This window comes from Pteropus alecto, unplaced genomic scaffold (assembly GCF_000325575.1).
Source record: "Pteropus alecto unplaced genomic scaffold, ASM32557v1 scaffold5, whole genome shotgun sequence".
Taxonomy (NCBI): Eukaryota; Metazoa; Chordata; class Mammalia; order Chiroptera; family Pteropodidae; genus Pteropus; species Pteropus alecto.
In genome coordinates this window covers 18,295,983-18,301,731 of record NW_006441953.1, presented here as the reverse complement: position 1 = coordinate 18,301,731, position 5,749 = coordinate 18,295,983, and positions in this window count along the sequence as shown.

The window sequence follows — 5,749 nt, the reverse complement described above, 5'->3', positions numbered from 1 at the left end:
AGGAAAGAGCCCCTGAAGTTCCAATAAAAGCCTCGTTGTGTGTCATTGGCTCCGACTGCATCATGTACCTGCCTGTGAACCAATGGTTGGGCCGGGAACATGGGTGATCTTGTTACCCAGGCCTGAGACCTCTCCCTTCCTCTGAAACTAAAGGTGGAGGCACCATCTCAACTCTACAATTGTGGAGGAGTAGTTCCCCAGAAAGAAATTTGGATGCTGTTACCTGTCAGGGCGAGGAGAGAATTCTCCCCTACACTTTTTTTAGTGCTTTTGGCTGGACTAAGAGTAAACTAATCAAATTGACACAAGACTAGAAAAACCAATTTAATACGTACACACGGGAGAGTCATAATATGATGCCCAGATCATAAAACGAGGCTCAAAGAAATGATGGAACCAGGCACCTTTTGAACTAATTAGGCAAAGTAACAATAATTTTGTGAGAGATTGGCAGAACGAAGAAAGTTAGCGCTCATTAGAGAGGAATCTATGCAACGTTTGGGTTTAGGTAGTAAATCCATAAAGATAATACAAGGTTTGTTTATACACGTTTCTCCACTCAGCATTTTTGTATCTCTCGTGATAAGGTTGTTTCTCAGCCCTCAGGAGCAGGGAGGATGTCTATCATGAAGGGTGATTTTTATTGCATTTAGAGACTGGAGCATCAGAGGACACCCCATCCCTAACCCTGCTTCTTAAGTGATTTTAATTTGAAATATCTTGGGGCAGCCTGTCCTGGGCGGTGACATACCCGAAGAAGTGGGAACGAAGCACTAACTCATCCATGGACACTTATTATTATTTTAATCTCCTATTTAGAGACAAAGGAATCAAAGCTTAGAGAAAGAAAGCTGTTAATCCAAGGTCACACATGTAGAAAGTGGCGGGACCAGAGAGGATTTGTGTGTCCTGGATTGCAAAGCCACTCTGTCCCCTCTCCACGACAGCATCCGCCGGAATTCTGCTGACCGGAACGGAACCATAGCAAATGCATCTCCATTTTTTATGATTCACTACTTTGGTTGCAAAGTAACTAATTTTAAGCTCTGGTATTTCATAAAGTCCTGAAGGGTTTGAGCTAAACTATAGGTTTTATCCAGAATTTGTGGCAAAGATGTTGAAATTCTTTCATGATTGTCAGTGAATTCATCAGCATCTTTCCAGAATCTGGGGGGCATGGCTACTGGAGCTGCAGAAGCCAGCCAGTCCCCCACTTCATCCTGATGTTCATTTCTTGGTAGCAGGTCTGACGCTGTCTGTTCTGGGTTTGTCTGTCATGGGCAGACTCAGTGCTACATCTCGGGCACAGCAGAGTAGAACCCCATGGTGATCCTACTCTAGGGATGAGATTTGCTCGCCTTTTGTGCTGTTTTAAGGTGGAAATGTGAATGCTTTAGTCACCGTGGGCACTAGTCCTTGTTATCAGTAGAGTGTCCCCATATTTCTCTAATATGTTCTGCAGACATTTGAAATGCCACCCCAGATAGACTTGAGAAAGTTAAATTATGTCCTTTATCAACAGCAGAATAAACTGTGATGGAATCAGGCATGAAATATGTTGATACATGGAATATCATCTAGCTGTTAAAAAGAAAATGAAGTATCAGCAAATATCAGTGTCGGCAAATCCCAGAAACGTAATGTTGAGCAAAAAAAAGTTGTAGAAACCTGCGCAAAATCAGGCTGTATTTATATTAGAAGTAAAAATATAAACACATGCAGAAGCATTCCATGGGGTGGTTTCTTGGAATAAGAAGGAAGGGGCTTCGACTGATGAACAGGAAACAATTTTACTTGTAATGTTTTATTTCTTGAGCTGGGTGGTGGATACAGGAATGTTTGTCACATTATTCTCTATGCTTAAAAAAAAAAAAAACAAATTTGATAATGAGACAAGTTCCCCCTCAGTCATGGTCAAGTTTCCACCTCTCAGAAGCTGTATTGCTCAGGATTCAACAGCAGAGACATAATCTACTCTAGCCCCTTAAGTAGTTTAGGCTGAAAGAGATTTAATAGTGTTTACAGAATTATTCAGGAGGCTAAAGGTACCACACTGAGCTTTCAGGAATAGCTTTGGGAGCCATGTCACAAGACGAGGGGGCACCAAGGGCTCCGCTGTCCTATAGGATCAGGATGCTATCAGCCGGATCGGGAAGAATCCCGTGGAAAGGCCAGACTCCACGGCAATGGTGCTCGCCTGGAGAAACGGTGGACGCGGCGAAGTGTGGCTTCACTCTCACTGCCTCCTTCTGGCTGGTGGAACCTCGCGTGCCTCTGGGAAGCCTAGTCCTTCACTTCCCAGCCTCTGCTGTGGAGGAACGCACCTGAGAAGGTAGGAAAGGTTGATCCGCCAGATCACAGAAGCCTCGTTTCCATCAGATACTCCCTTCCTGCCCCTACTCCAGCTGGGCCCAGCCCTTAACTCTCACCTTCACTCCCACTCTGAACGGCTACTCCCAGGTTTCCTAATCCATCGGGGATTGGCAGAGGACTCAGTGGGGAAAAAAAAAAAAAAAAACGAGATAAAATTCGGTAACCGCTGTTATAATATGGCAAGTCAATGCATCTAGAACACAGGTGCTGGGTTGAAAAAATGCATTAGACCTATAAAAAAAAAAAAAAGAAAAAATCCGGGTCACAAGACCACAGTCTGCTAGGTGGTGCCAAGGGCAAGGTGGTAGTGCTTAGTGGTGAAGGAGCTGGGCTCTGGACTTAGATCATCTCGGGCCGTTTTTAATGGCCTTGCCACTTACTAGAGGTGACTGAGGGCAAGTTCCTTAATCTTTCTGCCCTTCGGTTTTCTTATCAGCAAAATGGAGACGAGGATGATGATAATAAAATCTCCCTCACCCGGCTGTTGTAAAGATTAAATGATACGAAACTAACAATAACAGCAAACGCAAACTGCTTACCAGGCACTGGGCTGAGCATAGCACATACTTTAACTCGTTTAGCTTCGCGACAATACTGGAGGTGGGTATTTTCATTGTTCACGTCTCGCAGATGTGGAAACTAAGGTTCAAACCCGATAGTCTGGCTCTGTGCTCAAGTTCGCTCTGTGAAGCTGCTCTTAGGACACATGAAGGGCTCAGGACAGACTGAGCACTGTGTGACCGAGGTAATCCTTAGTCATTATTACCTGGGAGGGCAGATAGAGAGGTGCACGTGATAACCAATCACGTTACTGGATTAGGTCAAGTGGCAAAACTCCCACCTGTGGTCCAGGGCAAGGGCACGGCCAGGCTGCGTGTCCCTCAGACAGGTGTGTTATCTGTCACTGCAAATCCCCATCTCAGGGCCAGCAAAAGGAGGAAGAGACTACAGCAAATGTCGTCGTGATCTTTATAGCTCTTTATTGATCTTTATAGCCTCTCTTTTTCAAGAAGCAGCAGCACACCCCCACTGCCTCGATTGAACAGGAATCTGTCAGAGATCTGTGGGAGCGCTCACAGCTAGCGTGTGCCCAAAGGTGCTGGCTGGGAAAACAGGCAGGAGCTGAGGAGGAACCCTGGAAGGATGGCCAGTGTCCTCTGTTTCTGCTGAAATCCACTGCCATGCCTGCCCCAGGAGAGCTTCTCACCACCCACTCATCTCCTGGCTGGGAGCATCCCAAGTTATGTATTAGGTGTGCCTGGAATTCCCACCAGATATTCCTGCTTGGGGAAGTTTCCGAGGCTGCGGCCTCTTTTCTATTGTTGACAAAGGGAACATGACAAGTGTTACGAGTTAAAGACAGGCTAGAACCCACTTGAGACTTGCTCTCGTACAAACTATGCATAATGCTAAAATGCCCCTTCAAATTAAGGAACTCTTTCAAATAGATGTCTATTTTCTTAAATTCATCAATAACGACATAGCTCTGAAAAACAGCAGTGGACAGACACGTAAACAGTATTCACTCAGCCTTCAGATAATGAATGCTTGATAAATATAGACAGGGACTTGGTCACTGTATTGTTCCCAGGAGGTGAAAAGAAGGAGGATCTGAACCCCCAGTCTACATGACTTCCATACCCACCAAGCAGACCCCCTACGTAATTTGCAAGGCTAAGTGCAAAACAAAAAACAAAAAACAAAAAACGGTGGGGATCTTCATTAAAAAATTAAGCATTTCGACATAGTGAAGGTAGAACATTAAACCGCGTGTGGGGGCCCTCTCAGTGTGGGGTCCCGTGCACAGGCCCCATGCACATGAAGCTGGCCCTGGGTTCTCCCAGGAGCTGAGCAGTGGCCCATCCACCAGAATCCCCTTTTTTCATTCTAACAACTTAGCTGAGAACAGGAGACACGTGACTTCTGGGGGTGTCACAACACATGAAGCTCAGAGAGCACCCCATTGCCCCTCGTCCCTTCCTTCAAGCATTTAGTGAGAATTTTCTCAGTGTCTGGAGCACTGGGAGACCTGGTTCCAACCTTCAAAGGATGATTACGGTCTAGCGAAGGAGATAGTTTTAGAAGCAAACAATTAAAAGACGGTGCCATTCTGTCAATGTAAGAAACGTCCAAACCTGTAGAGAATTTTTGTGTTTGTTTGAGCCAAACTGACGACAGTTCCCAGGAAGTGCGATCACAAATGCTCCATAGAAGAGGATGGTAGTTTTGCCATTTCTTTTATGCATTCGGAATTAGGTGCTCTAATTTAGATGCACAGAAACAGTGGACAGGGGGCTTGCTTAAGGCAAAGATAAACCTTTTACTAAAGAAGTTATATGCCTGGGGTATGACACCACCCACTGTGCAGTTAGGAATTTATGATCAGATCACCCTGTGAGGTTTCTTTCTGTAGAATCACCGCCCCCCCACCCCACCCACCGTCATTCACAATCCTTTACAAGGGAGGTTGCAAAAGGACATTTTGGAGAAGGGCCACTGGTCAGCCTGGAGGAGGCACGAAAGGATCCTTGGGCCCCTCCATGGGCCCTTCCAAAGGACTTTGCAGACCTGGGGACCCAGAGTTCCAACTGTGTTTAGGAAAGTCGCACTGACACAGCCTGGAGGCTAGATTAGTGGAAAGCCAAGCCGGTAGTGGGAAGCCTGGTCACGGGACCGCTCGCTGCCCTGGAGAGACATAACCAGGTCCTGAAGGCCGCAGTGGCCCCTGGCACTCCTCCTGGAGAGAGGGGGTGGGTTCAAGAGTTAGTTCAGGGGCGGAATCAGCGGGGGTTGGCGACTGATTGGAGGAGGTGGATGGGTTTTAAAGTTGAAAGAAAATCCTAGGACGATTAACTGTCTTCTCACTTTAGGCAGATGGACGCAGGAACACAGAAAGAAAGCCAGTTTGGAAGAAAAGATTATGTGTATTAGTAGGCAATTTGCAAATCGGTACAGATATCGGGAGAGCTACATGTCACTCAATGCTTTTTCGATTTTTGCCTCACGCCTTTCCTTTTTCTCCAGCATGACCCTTCCCCACAAAAATCATCACCTAAAAACACGAAAGAATCACCAATGTCTTTAGGAGAAATATGCAGAGTTGGAAAACTAAGAAGTGGAAGGAAATGAATAGACTGGTTGTTTATTCTCTCTCAGAGGCAATGAAAACAAGACAACTTGGGAAAAGAAAATTTGGGGTTTATAATTGTTTCTAATTCTGTAATCAAGGACGATCATCCTAATGCAAAAATGTTATTTAAAAATAGAAACAATTTCCCTGGCTTTCATTACCAGACTATCGAGAAACTTACTTATTTACACATTTAACAGACTCTAATAGATGAACTCAGATACTTAAGTGACATGGTGGGGGAGG